The sequence below is a fragment of the Dipodomys merriami genome, unplaced genomic scaffold (assembly GCF_024711535.1).
Source record: "Dipodomys merriami isolate MVZ:Mamm:240054 unplaced genomic scaffold, mDipMer1.0.p SCAF_830, whole genome shotgun sequence".
Taxonomy (NCBI): domain Eukaryota; kingdom Metazoa; phylum Chordata; class Mammalia; order Rodentia; family Heteromyidae; genus Dipodomys; species Dipodomys merriami.
In genome coordinates, this window is record NW_027206436.1 from 47430 (window position 1) to 68827 (window position 21398).

General features: G+C 38.0%; 1 pseudogene; it reads left to right on the forward strand.

Moving 5' to 3' along the window:
• Nucleotides 1–19002: 19002 nt before the first annotated feature.
• LOC138819946 (14-3-3 protein zeta/delta-like) lies at nt 19003–20329 on the forward strand (annotated as a pseudogene).
• Nucleotides 20330–21398: the final 1069 nt, after the last annotated feature.

Consider the following 21398-nt stretch of genomic DNA (forward strand, 5'->3'; position numbering starts at 1 on the left):
AACAAAATAAATATATATACTCTCAGCAATTTTAAGTTGCACTGTTATGGAGTATGGAGTTGCTAGCCAGGTCAATTTGACAATAGAAATGTAAGTATTTATGTAGATAAGAAGGGGTGTAATTACCTTTTGTGCAGATAAAATTATCTTTTTATTTGTGCAATCCTGGGTCTAGAATTCTGTGATAGTGTGCTATCCCCGAGATTTTTACTCAAGGCTAGAGTTCTCCGACTTGAGCTAATGCTCCACTTCTGTTTTTTTTGATGGTTGATTGGAGATAAGTCTCATGTACTTCTTTGTCCAGACTGGCTTTCAATAGTAATTCTCAATAGTCAATCTTTGAGAAACTCAAATTACAGGCAACAGCCACTGGTGCCCAAAGCTGACATTGTCTTTTATTTAGAAAGTCACAAGACTCGCTAAAAGTAATTATGGTCAATAACTGAATTCACTGAACTAACAGGGTATAATTTTTTTTGGGGGGGTCTGGTCATGGGGCCTGAACTCTGGGCCTAGGTGCTGTCCCTCAGCTCTCCAGCTCAAGGCTAGCGCTCTTCCTCTTGAGCCACAGTGCCACTTCTGGCTTTTTTTCTTTTTGCTTATGTAGTGCTGAGGAATTCAACCCAGAGCCTCAGGCATGCAAGGCAAGCGCTCAACCACTGAGCCACCTTCCCAGGCCCAAAAAGCATATAATGTATGTATAAAAATAATTGAACTTACCTTTGTGAGCAATGAACAATTTAAAAATAATGTAGGGAGTCAGTTCTGTTTATACTAGTATAAAAAAATAAAACATTTTGGAATAAATTGATCTAAAATGTAATCTCAAAAAATGAAAACTGCACTACATAACGAGTTTTCAAAGCACCCTGTTTTTACCTGATCCTTATCTCCTTGCCTCTCAATAATTTACTTTTATAGAAGGAAATTATTTTTTCCTTTATCCTACAATAGATGCTCTCAATTTGAAGCTTATACTTACAATATGCTCTATGAGCTCCATTTTTATGAGGAACAGATCAGGTCCACAAAAGAGACATGGAGGACCCATACACGGAAGGACTGAATATCAGGCATGAACGTTTCCTATCCAGTCTTTTCAAATCATATTTTATCATCCAAAATCACAAGAAACCTTTAAAAGAGAAGCATGGAAACTCAGATATGTGGGAGGAAGACAGTAGATTTATTGCTGAGTTCTAATTGATAAGATCTGGGAAGATAAATTAGATGTCCCTTAGATATATAGCTTAGAGTTGCTGAGTGGAACTTTTAGGATCAGACAAGAGGTAAAAATTCAAAAAAAAAAAAGTAAGGCATGCAAAGCAGAAGACAAAAACGGACTGGATTGAGGCAAGTGATAAAAGGTCACATCAACAGAGACCTACCCTATACTTCATTCCTCTACTCAAACCCATATTCACCCTGATTACAGCAATCCAGAATTTCTTGAAGGGCAATAGAGGTGATATACCATGCTCTGAGAAACTCCTGTAGGAGTTTCACTAGTTAGCTGAAGAAATTAGTGAAGAAAAGGTAAGTAGAACACAGCAAATGAAAACAGTGCCAAAGGTTTGAGTTCAAGCAACAGGACCAATCACAATAAACACATTAAAGGAAAGGCAAAATTCAGAAACAACCATCCAAAAATTCCTTAATGTTTCATGGATGGAATTTGGTAGTATCTGGGAAATTAATTAATAGATTTTTGAGAAATCTAACTCGAAACAAGCGTTATGCTTTATATCTACCTAACAGTCCTACTGTTTCATTCCAGTGTATACATTAGAGCAGTGGAAAATTATCCCAAGAATCAATTTAGTGGCTTGATTATGAGGGTAGATATTCAAAAATTTAAGGCAAAAAAGAGACATAACTTACATTCAGCAGAACATATGTGTTAAACAAAAATAAAAATGAAAACAACATAGTCTCATAACCTCAATTACATTATTAGAACTAAGATTTAAATGCCAACTCATCTAATGCTCCCCAAACATTTCCTTTTTGTGTTTGGTCTTGGAATTTTTCAGGAGGAACTGATTTTCAAGAAGAAACTGAACTTTCATGAGGGAGAGGAAGGTCCCCATGCATCCTAGCCTTGGACCTAGGGTCAAAGATTGGTCCAAGCCATGTAAAGAGCTTACTTCCTCCAGGATGGCTCATCACATTATGGGAATTATAATCTCAATTGCACCCAGATACTTTGAAAGTGTGTGTGTGTGTGTGTGTGTGTGTGTGTGTGTGTGTGTGTGTGTGTGTGTGTGTGTGTGTGTGTGTGTGGTCCTTCTACATGTGATCCTCCCCACCCATGATTGGTGTTTTCCATTTATAAATTCCAGTTTGTGGCCCTTTGCATTGCTGCTGGAAGTGCTCTTAAATTCCATTTTGCATTCAGTAGGTGGGAAGCCCAAGGCAGGCACTCAGTGTCTCTTCAGTGGACTTTGGGAGTTGTAACTGTAAGGAATCTCAAGCCAGGGATCCGATATCAGGCACTAACTGCAAGCGGGGCACAGGACCCCGTGGTTGTACCTTGCATGTGTTCTTTCAGTCTGGGGTTGATTTGTTTGGGCGTCCTGAGCTTGTGCTGCCATTAGCCTGTGTGCTTCCAGACACCAGAATCTGGCTTCTGAATCTCCAAGAACAATTTGGATATTTCTCCAGACTAGGAGAACCTGGAGCTTTATGTTTATTCTCCATGACCTAGAGATTTTGTTGTTAATCAATGTGATTTTATTCACTTCGCTCGGCTGTAACATGAGCATGATAACAATTGCAGTAAAACTGTAAAGTCTGTGCCTTGAATCTTCTTATATTTTGGGGTTCTGTGTTGTTTATCTGAGAGGCATTTTTACTCTGCTTTCTGTTTCTTAGCCTTCTTAGCACTTCTGGCTTGAGTTTCCTCATGTTTGTACATGACCTTGTTTTTAGAGACAGGTCTACATGGGATATTGGAGTAGTGTGTGCTGGTCCTGTAGTTTCAGGAATGAAGCTTAGCAACGTTGCAAGGAGGACACCCTACAAATAGCAATCTCCCTCCTAAGGAACAGAGGCAGAAAAGCACAGGAAGGCAAAGATGCTTTTAGCTTTCCTTGCCTTAAGCAATAATTGGTTCTACTTCTTGAAGCGATCACTTGATGCTTTTGAAAGGTTTAGACCAACTTTCAGGAGGGAAGGTGAGCTGAGCTGAGGAATAAGCCAGAGCACAGGTATCAGAGAGTACAAGGGGGTATGGTTTAGGGTAGAGAGAAAACTATCACAACTGAAAATATCTGTCTAGGTAACAATCCCTAATCCAATTCTCAATGATTTATTCAGACTCTTTCCACAATCATTTATAGTATGTGATCTGTCAAACTTATCTTCAGTGCCCCATATGTGGATTTGCTCATGCTAGCTCTACCATGTTGGTACTTCCTGGCAGTTCAGGGAGTTGGTAAGAGACATTTGGCTTCTAAGAAAATTGTAGAAGTATTGCTCAAGGTTGTATGCTTTGTAGATGTTCTATATCCAGAAGATTTAGCTAGTGTTACCTATTTACCACAATCTTCTGAAAAAAGTATTAATTCGCTTAGGAAATTCCTTTTGGAAATAGAAATTAATAAAGCATAAACATTCCTGTAAAATACTTTATAGAAACATGCTGGTCCTATTTTTGTCCTCTGCACTTATGGCATTTGCAACTTTATTTTTTTTTTTTATTTATTTTTTTTTTTTTGTCGGTCGTGGGGCTTGAACTCTGGGCCTGGGCGCTGTCCCTCAGCTCTTCAGCTCAAGGCGAGCGCTCTACCACTTGAGCTACAGCGCCACTTCCGGTTTTCTGGTGGTTTATTGGAGATAGGAGTCTCACGGTTTCTCCTGCCCGGGCTGGCTTTGAACCGCGATCCTCAGATCTCAGCCTCCTGAGTAGCTAGGATTACAGGCGTGAGCCACCAGCGCCCGGCTGGCATTTGCAACTTTAAAATGTTACTAACATGGATATTCTCTACTTTCTGTTTTTGATAAATTACACTTTCTTCAATAGATAATGAGAAAATTTTACATCACTTAAAATGAGAAAGTGCCCTAAAATATATTCCAAAACAATTGATAAACTATAATTAAAATACAATACCCTCTTTTTGTGTGCTAGTCCCAGTTCTTGAGCTAAAGGTCTAAACACTGACTATGAACTTCTTATGCTCAAGGGCAATGTTTACCACTTAAGCCACATCTCTACTCCCAGCTATTATTGGTAGTAATATGTCTAATAAAATAATATGAAATAGAAATTTTTAATGTTTAAGGAGTGATGTTCAGTCACTTATGTTTACAGTGATAGTCCAAATCCCAAAAGAAAAAAGAATGTCCACCTTAAAATATATGACACTCCTGGTCTCAAGCATTGTGAATATAGATACATTGCCTATAATTGAATCTTTTAAAGATTTTTAAAGTATGAAATCATTCAGGTGATGTGGAAAAAATCAGTAGTAAGATCCAAACATTGCTTTAAAATGATTCATATTGTCTTTCCTAGCATAAAACATCCTCACTGAAAACTGCAGAGTAGATATTCATTCTTTTCAAATGTCATGTCACTGTAAAGTTCAATTTTTTTTCACCAACAGAGAATTCAACATAATATAATGATCTCTGTTTTTATTACCAAACATTGATATAAGTGATCAAGGACGGGCTGGGAAGGTGGCTCAGTGCTAGAGCGCTTGCCTTGCAAGCATGAGGCCCTGGGTTCGATTCCTCAGCACCACACAAGCAAAAAGAAAAAAAGCCGGAAGTGGAACTGTGGCTCAAGTGGTAGAGCACTAGCCTTGAGCTGAAGAGCTGAGGGACAATGCCCAGGCCCAGAGTTCAGGTCCCACGACCAGATCCAAAAAAAAAAAAAAAAATACAAACAAACAAGTAAGTGATCAACGACTTCGTATATCTATGTGTTTCTGTGTTCTCTCACACAGAGCAATTATGTGTATGGTCAATAAGGTGGTGTTCCAGATTTTACTTCTTTTTTTTTTCCTTTTTTATTGTCAAGGTGATGTGCAGAGGGGTTGCAGTTACATAAGTAAGATAATGAGTACATTTCTTTTCAAACGTTTTCTCCCTTCCCTCAATTTTCTTCTACTTTCCCTCCCTCCAACCCAGTTCATGTTATTTTATATTAGCATTTTCCATTCTAAGTAAAATAAACAGAACTGTGGATAATAGCAATTCCTATGTGATCAACCAACAAGTATAAACCAATAAGTATAATATGTTTAATTCATTATATTTAACTTTTATGAATCTAAAATTTGGGGTGTCCTTAGCTTAGTATTTTGTGTTAATGTTTTTTAACGAACATAGAAAACTTTAATGTTCTGTTTCCTTGGCTGAGGGTGGTTGGTTGGGATTGTGTCATTCCTGTGAGCAATATGTTATGTTGCATCTTTATTAGGCCCTGTATCTCCAGCAGGATGGCGAAGGTTTTTTTGTTTGTTTGTTTGTTTTGGTTGGTCGTGGGGCTTGAACTCTGGGCTTGGGTGCTGTCCCTGCACCCAAGGCGAGCACTCTACTGCTTGAGCCACAGCACCACTTCCAGTTTTCTAGTGATTTATTGGAGATAAGAGTCTCATGGATTTTTTTCCTGCCTGGGCTGGCTTTGAATCGTTATCCTCAGATCTCAGCCTTCTGAGTAGCTAGGATTACAGGTGTGAGTGACCAGCGCCTGGTCTGACCAAGGTTCTTAATTTGACTGTTTAGAAAAGTGAGAATTAGGAGCTTCTCAAACCTGTGTTTGCATCATCTTTACTGGTGTCCCTTTGACCAAGCAGGTTCAATGGCAAATTGCAAGTCATTGCACAAGGGTGCTCTGAGTATTTAGATACAGGGAATTATGCCATTTGGCAACCATTATTGGAATAGTATAATACTAGAAAAAAGAATTGTATATATTTTTCCAATATAACTCTGGGTGAGAAAAATTAAGTTATAACATACATGCATTCCATGGTGTCTAAGTATGTATGAGGACAAACGATCAATGGAGTCCTAAGATGGATACCTTTGCATTAATAGATTAATAACTTGTGTGTCCCTAAATGTATTTCAGTAATAACTAGTTTTAGTAAAAATGTGATATGATTTTTTGGTTTCAATTATGCAATTATTTTTTGTGGGAACATTAGTTTTTTATGTTTTTTTATGAATTCTACATGCATATTAAATATAGACATGAATTGCTTTTATACTATACCAACTAATGGACCGTGGATTTGTCTTTAATGGACTGTTCAATGCTTTACTTCAGACTTTAAAGTCTTCCCCTATAAGAAGGCTTTATGCTTTTCCAGCTTATGTATAATGTTTTGAGCAGGAAAATCTGAGGCAAAATCACAGAGGTTTTTTCCTGACTATGTCATTTGGCTTATCTTCCAGCCATGCTTCCAGAATCATCTGTTCATTGTCAAAGCAAGAAAGAATGAAAGGATCTCTGGTGAGTTGCTTTATATTCCTTACTTTGCTGTACATTCCATTTTATGAACCTAAGCCTGTCCAAGATTTAAAAACAGAAAAAACAGGTTCAGCTTGAGAAACATGTTCATAAATTAATTAAAAATTGCTTATTGATTTTGTAGTTTATAAAATCTCACCTGTCTTACTTGAGTGCAGATGTGCTTGATTGTTTCCAATGTTTTAAAATTTATTTATTGAGATTAAGTGATTACATAAATTTCCACAATATTGTGGGATAGTTATACTTAGCCAAAGTCACAAACACATTTTAAACTTTACAAGGCTAATTGTCATTATCATGGTCTATAAAGCTTGTGAACTCTACAAAGTTTGACAATACAACTATTTCTTCCACGTAAGGTGATATGCACATTTCTTTCTTTGTGCTTAGTGTAAGCTGTTCCCTCTTTCTCTCTCATTCCCTCACTGCCCTTGAGTTGCGAGCTCACTTTCATGAATGTCCAGTGCAGCTGATAGACCTCTCTGCTGTATTTTATCACTTGTTTCTTTCTGATTCTGTGCCCTCCTCCTAGCTTCCCTCATATGTACACTTGTATGTCAGGGAGACCATATGTCAATTTTCTCTCTGATTTTGGCTTATTTTCCTCACATGATTTGTTCTAGTTCTATTTCACTACAAATGTCATTATTTTTGTCCTTTCTAATGGCTACATAAAATATTCCATTGTATATAGGAACCACAATTTTGGATCCATTCATCTGTACTGGGACATCTGTGTTGTTTCCATATCTGGCTATTGTGAAAAGTGCATCAATGAACATGGAGGTGCATGTGTCCTTGTATCCTGGTTGCTGTTGCTCAGGGTAGATACCTAGGAGTGATATGGCTGAGTCATAAGTAAGGTATATGTTTAGTTTTCTGAGGAAACTCCAGACTGCTTTCCAGAGTGGTTGTATTCGTTTACATTCCCACCACTTATGCATTGGAGTTCCTCTTTCTCCACATCCCTACCATCATTTGTTGTTTTTTGGATTTAGGATATAAGCCATTCTGACTATAGTAAGGTGGTACCTTAGGGTTGTTTTTATTTGCATTTCCTTTATGCCCTGGGATGATGAACATTTCCTCATGTGTTTCTTTGCCATTTTTATCTCTTCTTCTGAGAAGTTTCCCTTTAGATCCCATACCCATTTAATGATGGGTTTGTTAGATTTGGGAGAGATTAGTTTCTTGAGTTCCTGATAGTTTCCTTTATATAGTGGATATTAGGCCTTTGTCTGATATATTGCTGGCAAATATCTTTTCCCAATTGTTTGGCTGTCTTTCTAGTTTGGTAGCTATGTTTGTAGCTGTATAGAAACATTTTATTTTAAGGTAGTCCCAGTTGTCAAGTCTCTCTCCAATTTGTTGGTACCCTGGGACTCTGTTCAAGAAGGTACTGCATTTGCCTTTAAGTTCTAGTGTCTCTCCTACTCTGTCCTGCAGTAGTTTCAGAGTTTGGGGTTTGATGTTAAGATCTTTAATCAATTTTGATGTTAGTGCATGGTGTTAGGCTGGGGTCCACTAAAGTTTTCTACATGTGGCATCAATAGTTGAAGAGGCTATGTTTTTTCTAGTGTACGTCTTTAGCTCCTTTGTCAAACAGCAGCTGATGGTAAGTATGTGGTTTTATTTCTAGGTCTTCTAGTCTATTCCATTGGTTTTCAGGGCTATTTTTGTTCCAATATTATTATGACTCTATAGAAGAGCTTGAAATCTGGTATTGTAATACCTCCTGCTTTGCTCCTTTAGCCTAGGATTGCTTTGGGTATTCTAGGTCTTTTGCAGTTCCCGGTGAATTTTTGCATTGTTTTCTCTATTTCCATAAAGAATGTCATTGGGATTTTTATGGGAACTGCATTGAATTTGAATGTCATTTTTGGCAGTATAGCCATTTTCACAATATTGATTCTGCCTGTCCAAGAACATGGAAGGTCTTTGTATTTCCTGGTGTCCTCTTTCATTTCTTTCTTTAGGCTTTTATAGTTTTCACTAAATAGGTCCTTTACATCTTTGGTTAGGTTAATTCCTAGATATTTGGAGGTTATTTTGAAAGAGGTTGTTTTCCTGATTTCCCTTTCTTCTTGTATGTTGTTGATATACTGAAAGGCAACTGATTTTTGTGTTCTGTTTTGTATCCTGCTACATTGCCCAAGTGATTTATAAGTTCTGTGAGTTTGGGAGTGGAATTTTGAGGGTCATTTAGGTATAAGATTATGTCATCTGCAAATAGGGATAGTTTAATTTCTTCCATCCCTTTGTGACTATCTTTAATGTCCTTTTCTTACATTATTACTCTGGCTAAGGATTCCAGAATTATTTATTCTCTTTAGTCTCGATTTTCTACTCACTAGCTTAGGTTATTTCTCTTGTTTTCTCTTTTTGTATCTATTTTTCTATCACTTTTTTCTCTTTCTCTCAGGCCCTCTTCCGTCCATCTGTCTCTTTTTCTTTTCTTCAACTGATCTACCTGGGAACTAGTTTTTCTTACTGATCAATTTAATTTGCTGATGTGGCTCTTAGAATACAGATTTTTATTATCCATTATATAGGGAAAGTGTTGCCTAGATAGTTCTATTGGATTCCAGAGCCAAAGAAAATTAGAATAACCCAAAGACATATACACATGGAGAGATTTTTAGTTATTTCATTTTAATTTTGATATAAACTTTACTCATCACTATTGACATTGAACATCTATTTTAATCAACTATTTGTATATATTATTCTGTTAAAAGTCACTTCGGGCCGGGCGCTGGTGGCTCACGCCTGTAATCCTAGCTACTCAGGAGGCTGAGATCTGAGGATCGTGGTTCAAAGCCAGCCCGGGCAAGAAAGACCCTGAGACTCCTATCTCCAATAAACCACCAGAAAACTGGAAGTGGCGCTGTAGCTCAAGTGGTAGAGCGCTCGCCTTGAGCTGAAGAGCTGAGGGACAACGCCCAGGCCCAGAGTTCAAGCCCCATGACCGACAAAAAAAAAAAAAAAAAAAAAAAAAAAAAAAGTCGCTTCGGGTTTTTTCTCATTTTAAAATCAGATTTTCTGTGCAGTAGTTTTGGATTTGGTTTCATATTTTCAAATGCATTCCCATAATTAACATATTTAGAAATATTTGAGAACATTTTCGTTTATACCATGCTTTTTCTTCTTGGTTCATAGTATCTTTTGAAGCAAAAGTTTTAAGTGTATGAATTTAAATAATGTTTAGTTTCATATAAGGTACTTTTGGTATTCTATCCAAGGAGTGACTGTCAAATCTAATGTCATAAAGCTTTTCTCTATAATTTTCCTCCTTGCCCTTTCCCTCTCTTTCCCTCCCCTCTATACCTCTCTTGTCCCTTCTTCCCTGCCCTTTTGCTCCCCTTCTTTCCCTCTTCCACTCTTTTCCTTTTCTCTTTAGCTCTGAGATGAGGATTGCTGTGTTGACACAGTTGGTGTCTAACTTGGAAACTCATTTGTTATAACTAACTCAGCCACCACCATACCTTTCTTGGGCTAGTACTGGATTTTGAACTCATAGCCCTCATAGTCAGTTAGCTTCCTCATTCAATGTTGGCCCTATCACTTTAGCCATGAGTCTAATCTGCTTATTAGGTGCTTAAATTGAGTTGTCTACTCAGGCTAGCTTCTAGACCTCAGCCTCTTATGTAGCTAGGATAGGATACCAATCGAGCCAGAAGCAATTGTTTTGTTTATTCTTACCTGAATATTTAACATTAATAGCTAATTGGATACTACAATGAAACAAGATTATTGTTACTGGTTTATGCAGAATTAATATTCAACCTAAACTCAAATATTTCATGATTCCAATTACGTATTGTATTTTATATCTAATAATCCTTTCAATAAATATTTTATTACTCTCTAACTTATAGTCTGTATTGTAGGAGGTAGGCAATGTTCACAAGAATTCATGCTAGCAGTTCTTTTTTACTTAGGAAGGAACTATCAGGATATCTATGACCTCACTACATTCTTTAGAAATTTAATAACAAAATGATTAATATAGGATATTGTTATTGTGGGAACTAAGTCAAATCTTGGATGGCTTATCAATCATTAGCTACTTTCATGAGTACTATTACTCCATTTACCATTAACCTGAACACTGTTCCTTTTGTAGATCTACTAATGTGGTATGTAGTCCGTGTGATGTCCTTAATGTGTTTTGATTGCTTACAACAATATTTTTAATAGAAGATCTAGATAGGCTCTTCACTGGGGCAGAATATGAAAATGCAGGAAAAAGTAATTTGTTTACTACATTGTTACCCTCATATGTAGTAAATTTTATCAAAATATCTTTCATGTACCTACTTATACTTAATGTTATCATGTCATGTTATTAAGTCCTTAGAATTGTTATCTTCTTTCTCTCACTACCACCAAAAATGTGTTCTGATTTATTAGGGAATCTTTGAATTTTAATTAGTTTTAACATAGAGGCAAAATATTTGATTTTAATTCTCCCAATTTATAGATGACACAAAATACATGTTAAAAGGGTGAAATTCCAGAACTACTGTTCCCATGACTGAGGGCTAATTATTTGATGGAAATATACCCTCACAGAAGCCGGTGTCATTTGATGATTTGTCTGTGGACTTTAGCTGGGAGGAGTGGATGGACCTGGACACTGCTCAGAGGACCTTGTATAGAGATGTAATGCTGGAGACCTACAACAACCTGGTGCTTTCGGGTGAGCAAAAGTCATACTAATTTACAAATTCAAGTGATTTGTTTTCAGTAGACATCTAAATATTTGTCAGATTTTCAATATTATTAAGATGTAAGCTTCCAGTGTGTAGTAGTATCATTTCTTCCAAAGGAAAACTTCAACTTTATCATGTAACTCCTGAGGCAATTTTATTCTCATTCTTCAAGAAGCAAATCAGAAATTTGACAAAATATCTAAACTATGCTCCACTAACAGGAGACTGTCTTCCCAAACTTGAAGTGATTATTTTAGGTGGTATACAATAGAAGAGGTATGACTATTGGAAATATGAACTGGAAATCACTAGTTGAAAATGGATATTTATAATCCAAACCTGTCTCTGGGTGCAATGGCTCAAGCCTATAATCGTAGATATGCAGAAGGCTGAATCTGGGGAATTTCAATGTGAAGCCAGCAATGGCTGAATAGTCCCCATGAGACTCTTATCTCCAATTAACCACTCAAAAATTAAAAGTGTAGAGGGGACTTAAACTGGTACAATGCTATCATAGAGCATAAGGGCCGAGATTAAGCAACAAAACCGGTAAAATAAATCCAAAGCTGGGGGAAAGTCAATCATGAAGCCAGTGAGAAATTAGAAACAACATTTAAGAGCAACATTGTGAACAGGATGTCTGAGATGTTAGAGGAATGATAACTAAGCATAAACAATAGTTCTGCACTGATTCTTATTAACAGAGCACTGTGTTCCTAAACGTAACTTGATTGTCAAGCTGGAGCAAGGTGCAAATCCATGGATAGGAGAAGCCTCAGACAAGAATTTCACAGGTAAGTTAATGCACCTTGCATATTGACATTGGATCCAGCACCCACTTGGTAAGTTCATCTTGTGCTGAATTGAGCAATAATGTTTCTAGTCAAAGAACTATGAGATCCTTTATCCCCATTGTGAATCAAGATACCCTGAATTCTGTGTGGCAGTTGAGTTATAGCTAGCAATTCTCTTTCTTTGTGTGGAAATCATTCTGAAACAAACCAACAAAAAGTAATGGAAGAAATGAGATATCATTTTCTTTGAAACTAGCACAATCCGCGAAAGTGGAAATAAGGAGTACTTCTGCGCTGCTATCCTTTGAGAAGGCAAATTTCTTTTTTCTTTTTTCTTTTTTTTGGGTCTGGTCGTGGGCCTGGGCACTGACCCTCAGCTCTTCAGCACAAGGCTAGTGCTCTACCATTTGAGCCACAGTGCCCCTTTCCGGCTTTTTTTCTGCTTATGTGGTGCTGAGGAATTGAACCCAGGGCCTCATGCATGCAAGGCAAGCACTCTACCACTGAGCCACCTTCCCAGCCCCGGAGAAGGCAAATTTCTTATCAGTCATGGTTGGCAGAGGCTGGGATTCAGAACCAAAGATTTTAGTATAGAGAGGATAATTGAGTGATCTTTACCTGGAGGATATTTGGTCTTCCATGATTCTAAAAGGCAGGAGTGTTAGAAAAGGAATTTTGATGAAACTTTGTTAAAGATGGAGAGAAATGGTTTTTAAAATTCTCAAAGGGACCTAAAAGTAATTCTTACTAAGAAGTAACAACTGAAGAGATTTAGGTATGAATCCTTACTTCTGAGAACAATTCCTGTTTAAGTGAAAGGCCAAGGGGTGTATAAAACATTCTTTTGGTCTCTCAATCTAGAAAATATTCCTTTTCCTAACCTACTAGTTAAGAAAAAAGCAGCACAGTACATAAATTTTTTCAAGAAAAATGAAAAACACAGCAGCTATCCCCTTATGATCAAACAAAAGTATATTTGAGAAAAACTACATCGTAATTACTAAAGCCAGATGGCTAGTTCTTGGCTTAAAATTCTAGCAGCACATACTTGAGTGATTTGAGTAAATATTTCCTCTGATATAAAAGAAGAAAAAACTTAAACACAAAAACATTATTTTCCACTGGAAGTAAACACTATTACTTCAATACATTTGAGAAAAAAGCATATATTTTCTATAAATCATTTCTGACTTTGATATTTTAAAATCTCTAACAGTTACAATGAAATAAATGTCTATATTAAGTGAACTTTGGATTTTTCTTATTTTTATTTTTTTCTATGACTCATCTTCGATATCCCAGGAATTGAGGATGTGATTAAGATGTGCCAGAAAGTCCAGATGAATGTCTGTGTGAAGCAACAGTTATGAAAATTAACACAGTTGAAGAAAGGGTGAGATTAGTAATGACCCTTAATTTGAGCTCAAAACAGAAGCCAGAGTTGATTAGAAATAATATGAACTCCTTAGGGATAAGGACTGAGGATTTCAGAACGTGCTTCTTTATAGTGAGCCTGATGAGATTCATGCTGCATGTAGGCCTGGTGGGTCTCCTGTAATTGAAGAATCCTGCAGATATTCAGAACATTTTAGTCAAAAGTATGAGAACTCCAAATGAGCTGCAGAATTTTGAATATGGAGAAGGGAAGTATTAAACTTAGAGACCATATTCTTTTTTTAAAATTTTTCTTATTTAAAAAGCTGTTTTGTCAGTTGTTGGGCTTGAACTCAGGGTCTGTGCACTGTACCTCAGATCTTCAGCTCAATGCAGTGCTCTACCACCTGAGCCACAGCACCAATTCCTGTTTTCTGGTACTGGAGATAAGAGTCTCACAGACTTTCCTGCCCTGACTGGCTTTGAACCACAGTTCTTAGATCTCAGCCTCTTGAGTAACCAGGATTACAGCATGAGCCACCAGTGCCTGGGTTAGAGACCATATTCTTTTTTTTTTTTTTTTTTTTTTTTTGTCGTGGGGCTTGAACTCTGGGCTTGGGCGCTGTCCTTGTGCTATTCAGCTCAAGGCCAGCACTCTACCGCTTGAGTCACAGCGGTTTATTGGAGATAAGAGTCTCACAAACCATCCTGCCCGGGCTGGCTTTGAACCGAAATTCTCAGATCTCAGCCTCCTGAGTACCTAGGATTACAGGCATGAGCCACCAGCGCCCGGCTAGAGATCATATTCTTTACATGTAATTGGGTTTGTGTGAGAGAGACCTTCCATAACCTTAGTAAATATAGAAAAGACTATAAGTCAGCTCTCCTTGTATAAGAAATACTTCAGAGAGTAAGGAGAGCACCTGAATGTATGGTCTGTAGGAAAACATTCTACTTTAGCCGTATAGTCACTACACATCAGAAAATATACTCAGGACATTATCCTTGTCCATGTAGTGGACATTAATCCATTAGTCTTTCACTAAAGCAATACACCTTACAAAACTTCAGAGCAAATCTCCAGAGGAGTAGTCTGATGAGTATCCAATTTGCAAAATTTATCTTTCAGAAGTCAGACTTGACTTTCCAGCCTGAAACACCCACAGTAGAGCTACCCTATGCATATGAGGAAAGTAGGAAATTTCACACCCAGAAGTCATCTCTCCGCAGACATTGGAGAACTCACACAGAAGAGAAAACTTCTGTATGCAAGAAATGTGGAAAGACCTTCAGGCAGTCATACCTCATTTTTCATCAGAGAACACACACAGGAGAGGAACCTTATGAATGTAACAAATGTGGAAAATCTTTCAGCCACAAGGGAAACTTTACTGTCCATTGGAGAATCCATACAGGAGAGAAACCTTATGAATTTGACAAATGTGGAAACTCCTTCAGAGAGAAGTCAGACCTCACTTTGCATCAGAGTAGACACACAGGAGAGAAACCTTATAAATGTGACAAATATGGAAAGTCTTTCACCTGTAAGACACACCTTCATGTTCACCACAGAATACACACAGGAGAGAAACCTTATGCGTATATAAAATGTGGATAGTCGTTCACCTGTAAGGCATACCTTCATGCTCATCAAAGAACACACGCAGGAGAGAAACCTTATGAATGTAACAAATGTGGAAAGTCTTGCAACTGGAAGGCAGAACTTACTATTCATCAGAGAACACACTCAGTAGAGAAACCTTATGAACGTAAGATGTGTGAAAAGTCCTTTACCTGAAAGTCAAACCTCAACAAACAAAAGAATTCACACAGGTGAGGAACCATATAAATGTAATGAATGTGCAAAGTCTTTCATCCAGAAGACAGAACTTCGTGTCTATCAGAGAATACACACAGCAGAGAATCCTTATGATTGTAAGATATGTGAAAAATCCTTTACCCAGAAATCAAACCTCAACAGGTGTTGGGTCTTCGTCCATCTTTGGACGGACGGGGTCCGAGGAGAGGTAAGTGCGGCCGCTCGCCTGTTCCCCAGCCTCCCTTAGCTCAGGAGACAATCAGATGCAGCAGGGAGTCAAGTCAAGCAGGAACTCATTTATTAACAAGGACCATCTCCTTTTTAAAGCAAAAGACTGCGTGGGAGCAGAGGAAATGGGATCAACCAATCACTGAAATGCCACACCTTAACATGCACCTAAGCTTCCATGAGTGGTTTACACACTGAACCTGAACAAATCCGGCTCTGCCCAATCAACTTCCTCCCAGGACCATCTTTGCTACTTGTGTTCCCCACAGATTTCCCCACAAACAGGCATAAGAGAAATTACACAGGTGAGAAACCTTATGAATGCAATAAATGTGGAAAGTCTTTCAACCGGAAGTCACATGTCACTTTGCATCAGAGAACACACACACAGGATTGAAACCTTATGAATGCAACAACTATGGAAAGATTTTTAAGTGGAGGTCACACATGACAGAATTCACACAGTTGAGAAACCTTATAGATGTAGGAAATGTTGAAAGTCATTTAACCAGAATTTCCCAACTCAGCAGGCATAAGTGAATTCATATACATGAGAAATCTTAGGAATATAACAAATGTGGAAGATCTTTCACCTGGAAAAAACTCAATTTATATCAGAGAACCCACACTGGATAGAAGCCTCATGCATGTAGCAAATGTGCAGTTTTTCACTCAGAAAGCACAGCTTAGGGTTCTTCATTGAATACCCACATGAGAGACATATTATGAATACAACAAATGTGGAAAAGTTTTTCAAGAAGACATAGGTCAGTTTGTCTCAGAAAATACCCAGAAGACAGAAGCCATATGAATGTAACAAATATGGAAATTCCTTAGTCATTAAGGCATAGCTGAGCCCTGGATTCAAATAGAACATGACATCTATACAATGAATAGATTATTCTATTCCACAGTTCCATGTTGGTTGTTGTGGACATGTTACTCCTGCCTATGTTATTCCAATTGTCTAACCATGGGAAAGTCAAGTGAGCCTTAACTCTACTTGCTTTATGTGGTTAAATAACTTGCAGCTCAAAGATAATATCTACTGTTTCCTGTGATCTCAACCCAGCCTTGAGGGAAGGGTAGATTTTTTTAAGTACTTCCTCAGAATCCAAACACTCCTGAGTGATGGTAATGAGAAAAGAATCTAGTTGAGTGCTGGAGAGCTATCTCCTGGAACCCTTCATTCCTCTGCATGATGTCATGGAATCCAAAGCCAGAGCAAGTCTCTTTCCATTTCTTCAAACCTTCATCAACAAACTTATCCTGGAAATACTGATGCTCTAGTAGATAGTCTAAGCCAGGAAAAGATTCAAATCATGAATGCCTACCAAGTCTACATTTCCACTCCTGACGAAAAATAGGTCACCTTCTTCTAAATGGACTTTTTCTGAAGGACATGAGGAAGAGCACACTTGTACAATCCACTCACCATCTTGCTGTCAAAGACCTCTAGGGAGCCTTTCTGATCAGTAGGTGACCCCACCTGTGACCATTGTTCTACGTGGCTCCCAAGATGGTTCACATTTCAGAACATCCTGAACCAATTACCAATTGATATCTGTGCCAAGAATTCATTTTTCCTTGACTGATTGGCCCCGGTTAGTCTTTTGTCATACTGAAGTGAATGAAAATGAAGAGAATGAAAACTTTCTCCTGATTATTGATGTGAGTCAAACACGCCAGGGGTCAAGTTCAGCTGAGAAAAGTTATCTGCCTTTTCAGGTCCTCCTCAAAAATCAGGGGCCCAGTCAGTCTTACCCTCACCAGCTGCTTCAGGATAGATACCCAGTCACTCCCACAGTCCTTAACTCACTGAGAACCATCCAAGCTATTTTCCCCTCATCATCCACTATGCACTATACTGACCTGATGACACTACTCCTTGTGACCAATTCCCCAGGATCACCCTAGTCATAGGGACAAAGTTATCTTCTCTCTTTCAGGGACAGTTATCCTCTCTCTCTCTCTCTCTCTCTCTCTCTCTCTCTCTCTCTCTCTCTCTCTCTCTCTCTCTCTCTCTCTCTCTCTCTCTCTCTCTCTCTCTCTCTCTCTCTCTCTCACACACACACACACACACATACACACACACTACTCTGAAAACCCATCTAAAATTTCTGGATTTCCATGTCTAATGTTCTCTATTTGGACATCAAAACAAATAAGATGATGCACAATTTGTTTCATGATATTCTATTACTATATGTATATCTTTTTTGTTTGTGCTCGTAGAGAGCTTTAAACTCATGGTACATTAGTCTTTCGTTTTTATGCTCAAGCTTGGAGCTCTACTCCTTATGCAACATATCAAATTTTGATATTGTTCTATTTTGTATCACAAGTCCTTCTGATAAAGGCAGTGAAGGGGTGCCCCCTGTTACATTTTCTCTTTTAAGATGTTTACAAAAAGATGTTTACATTCAAAGAACTACAATATTTTAAATTAGAAAAATATTTTTAAAAATGTTTTCATTGCAGAACCTTAAGTCAAAATGTAGTATTTTGATGCATATTTAAAAATAAGTAAGGATATTGCTTGGTTTTATTTCTTTCTTCCTTTTTTTGTCTTTCCTGGGCCTGGGCACTGTCCCTCAGCTGTTCAGCTCAAGGTTTGCGTTCTACCATTTCAGCCACTGCACCACTTCTGGCTTTTTCTGCTTATGTGGTGCTGGGGAATCAAACCCAGGGCCTAATGCATATAAGGCAAGCACTCTACCACTGAGCCACCTTCCCAGCCAGCCCCTATTAGAGAATTTTTTAAAAAGATGAGGAATATCTTGGCACCGGTAGCTCACACCTGTAATCCTAGCTTCTCAGAAGGCTGAGATCTGAGGATCATGGTTGAAAGCCAGCCCAGGCAGGAAAGTCCATGAGACTCTTATCTCCAATAAAACCACTCAAAAACTGGAAGTGGTGCTGTGGCTCAAGCAGTAGAGGGCTCCCCTTCAGCTGAGGAGCACAGGGATAGAGCCCAAGCCCAGAGATCAATTCCCACGACTGACCAAAAAAAGAAAAAAGATGAGGAATATAGATTAAGTAACATTGAGCAGTCTCTTGTAAAAGCAGCATTCAGAAACTCTAAACATACCTCTATAGCAATAGTAAAGATTTCCCATTTCTCAGAATTTTAGAAGGAACCTGAGCATATCCCAACTGTTCACAAATGTGAACCTCTTGGCGCTGAATGACAGTTGGAGTTGAAGGCAAAACTTCATTCTTCATCTCATCATTGTCGTAAGAGGTCATAGAATGTTCACATTGAGCACCTGCCATCATACACATTGACATTGTATTGTTTCAAAAATAAATCCCACAACCAGAAGTTACTATAATGACAGGATATAAAATCATTTTAAAATGGAAAAAGAGAGCATCAATCAAAATGTGCTTTCATTGATTGAAAATTTCAGTGTGAATTAAAAAAAAATAAAATTGGATTGGAGGAAACCCCATCACTGGAGCCTGTGAACTTCAAGATCCAGGGCAGAGTCTCAGCCTTGATGCCACTCCTGCCACCACCCAGAAGCCACTGAATCCCTGTCTGTCTTCCACCACCTACTCAGGACACAAAATCCAGTCATGGGTACAAATGAGCTGGTACAGAAGACCAAACTGACCTAGCAGGATGAGCAATATGGTGACATAAAGTCTGTCACTGAGCAAAGAGCTGAATTGTCTAATGATTAAAGGAATCTTCTCTCAGTTGCTTACAGAAATGTTATAGACAACCATAGGTCATCTTAGCGTATCATTTCAAGTATTGAGCAAATAAATGGAAGGTGCTGAGAAAAACAGCAGATGATGAAGAACATAGAGAGAATCAAGAATGAGCTAAGAGATAGCTACAATGATTCACTGTCACTTTTGGAAAAGTTCTGCATCCCTAGTGCTTCACAAGCAGAGAGCAAAATCTTGTATTTGAAAATGAAGAGAGACTACTACCAATACTTTGCTGAGATTGCTGCTGCTGATGACAAGAAAGGGATTGTGAATCGTTCATAACCAGCATACCAAGAAGCTTTTGAGATCAGCCAAAAGGAATTGCAAGCTGGGAGCTGGTGGTTCACACCTGTAATCCTAGCTACTCAGGAAGCTGAGATCTGAGCATCACCATTCAAAGCCAGCCCAGCCCGAGCAGGAATGTCTGAGAGACTTTTTTTTTCTTGTGAAAATAGTGTTCAGAGGGGTTACAATTACATGAGCAAGGTAATGAGTACATTTCCTATCAAGCATTGTTGCCTCCTCCTTTGTTTCCCCATCCCATCCCTTCCTATCTCCCCCTCACATCTCATCACACTCTCCACCCCCATGTGCCAAAATTGTACAATTTGTTTTTCGACATAATGTCTTGTACTTCTTATTGTTGCAATGGGTCCACCTGTATCCCTATTTAAACAATCTGTTTTTTCCCTTCCCCTCCACAAATTATACAACATCAAATACAGTGAAAACAGGGGTTATACCATCAGGGAGGGACATACAAAGCAATAAAGAAATCTTATAAATATGTTAGAAACAATAGCAAGAAAGAAACATTTGAGACCCTTATATCTGATAAACCTCTCAGAAAACCGGAAGTGGTACTGTGGCTCAAGTGGTAGAGCACTAGCTTTGAGCTGAAGAGCTGAGAGACAGCGCCCAGACCCAGAGTCCAAGCTTCACAACTGATAAACCTATCAGTTTGGGTCTGGCCCTTAACTTCTCGGTGTTTTATTATGAAATTCTGAACTCCCGAGAGAAAGCTAGCTTTCTTGCAAAGACAGCTTTTGATGAAGTCATTGCTGAACTTGATACATTCAGTGAAGAGTGATTCAAAGACCGCACGCTAATAACGTAGTTACTGAGCGAAACGTTGACATTGTGGTTATAAGATGAAGTGAAAGCAGGAGAAGGAGGGGAAAATTAAATGGCTTTCCAACTTTTGTCTGCCTCATTCTAAAATTTAGACAGTAGACCATTTGTCATCCATGCTGTCCCACAAATAGTTTGTTGTTTATGATTTATGACAGGTTTACGTTGCTTCTATTTGAATTTCTGTATTCCCCAGGGTAATTTTTTGTTGCTTAATATTAGAGGAATAGATATTGACCATTAACATTTAGTGAGCTATCTGTTTTCATCTTGAGATGACCAATCTGAGGATGTAGAATTTTTATACAAGTTGTAAATATTTGGCATGTACTTTGGTACATGGTGACTTGACAAAGGCCAGTGTTAAAACTGCTTCCATGTCAAAGTGAAGAAATCTTCCTACATATTGGTTTGTACTGGTGGAGAATAAAAGGGAAAATTGGTTTCAGGCACAGGTGTAGTTATTCCGGATATTAGAAAGTTTGGGCACACTTGCAGGCCTGTGGTACAAACAGATATTCCATGGCTGTTACATGTTGGAATCATGTATTTCTGTGGAAGAGTTATCTCAGTGTGCACACCTAGAGTACAGCACTAGAAGTATTCTTTGAGACAAAGTTGTGTCTCAATTAACTCTGGATAAGGGCAGAAATAGTTCACATTCCATTATTTGTAATGTTTGCTCATTATTTTTGCTACACATTTTATTTGTATTTAAATGTTTTAGGCAACCTACGAACAAATGTAAAAGTAAAGATGCAATGAAAATGAACTGTTTGGTAATCATTATTACTACTTTTTCTATAACTTTCATGTAAATTAGTCTTTTGGTTTTGAAACACCTCAAAAGAAATTGTACATTATTATAAACTTGTTCTTTACTCCCTTTTGGCAGCTAATGGGCTTTCACCAAATTTAAAGTGCAAACTTTATCACAATAACAAAAATACTAATCTATCTAATGACCATCTTCTACAGAGCCAAGTTTTTCCTTGGGGAGGGGAAAATTGATTTGAAAAGTAATATGTTCCAGTTAAAATTTTGATATATAGCATTTTCTAACTTAGGAAGCCACAATGTTTTTGACCCATCATGACATTGGTTAGCATTAACTATAAATTCTG